This window comes from Pinus tabuliformis, chromosome 4_2, assembly GCF_031772625.1.
Source record: "Pinus tabuliformis cultivar Carrire ecotype Pingquan chromosome 4_2, CPIR1, whole genome shotgun sequence".
In the NCBI taxonomy this organism is placed as follows: domain Eukaryota; kingdom Viridiplantae; phylum Streptophyta; class Pinopsida; order Pinales; family Pinaceae; genus Pinus; species Pinus tabuliformis.
The window spans coordinates 406,322,342-406,323,525 of record NC_142304.1 but is presented as its reverse complement, the minus strand read 5'-3'; positions in this window follow the sequence as shown (position 1 = coordinate 406,323,525).

Genomic DNA, 1,184 nt, shown 5'->3' with positions numbered 1-1,184 from the left:
AGGGTTTCTTCTTCATGCCCACTCCTGAATCTTCCCTTTTTCCATGAAATCTTGGAATTGTTTGTTGTTGTAGAGTTTATTATAAATTTCTACTCACAGGGGTCATTTTTCAGCCTAGTTTTTAGTAGAAATTTTAAGGAAGAAGTTTTGAAACATGATTTTTGGCCCTATATCATCCTCCCTACTAACCCTCCATGACTATTTTCCTTGATTCTACCAACGTACCCAAATTCTTCCCAACAAACCTATGGCCTGAGAAAATCTATGATGTGCCTATGGCACTATTTTCTAGAGAATTTTTGGCAATTTTCTCTTCCATTGTGTCAGTGGAAAAGACATGTCACTTGCATGCTTGTTGTTGGTTTGGAGGTATTTTTTATTGTTATCTTAGGTTTTAGGTTGTATTTCAGTGTGTTTAGCAATGTTTTTAGCATAGGTTTGGTGGTGGCTAGTAGCTGCCATTTATAATCTAAGTCGTAATTTTCAAACTACAAAAAAAACCTAATTTTGAGAACCTAGGGCATGTGTTTCAACTAATAATTACAACATTGTTCCATACCTAGGCCAACCCTAAGATCTCTTTCACATAGAAATTTGTAGGTTCTTCTGGTACTGAATTTCTCTATACATGGACAACAAATATAATGAGTGTGTAGCTTGTTCCTACAACAAATGAAGGCTTCTTCCAACTTTAGTTGATCATGTATCTCTAACCTTGTGTTTTTTAAATGATGGGAAGCATTACCTTTTGTTGTTCAAAAAATATTTTTTATTATTCCATTTTGTGAGGTCCCTCACTCTCTGTATGCACACCCATAAATTCTACATTTTCTCCCACACTTTTGAATATTAATGCATATTTAATTTTGTTCCAATATGAACAACTTTGATGATGAAGAATTAAATCACCTTCTCAGTCACAAATGTTTACAAAGTATTTCTTCCACACTAGATACCATTGCTTAAATCAACCCGTGTTGACATATGGGGCCCATGGAGCATCATTGTAATACCTAGCAACAAATAGTAACAAATATGTGTCCACCCATCAATTATAATAGAGTAACTCATGCCCATGGGGCATAGAGAAATTGGTGACAGGGTGTTTTTTCAAGGCACTCCGTGGTGAAAAGGACATCGGTTCGAACCACAAATCTAGCCACCAGTATAGGTTGGTATGTCAT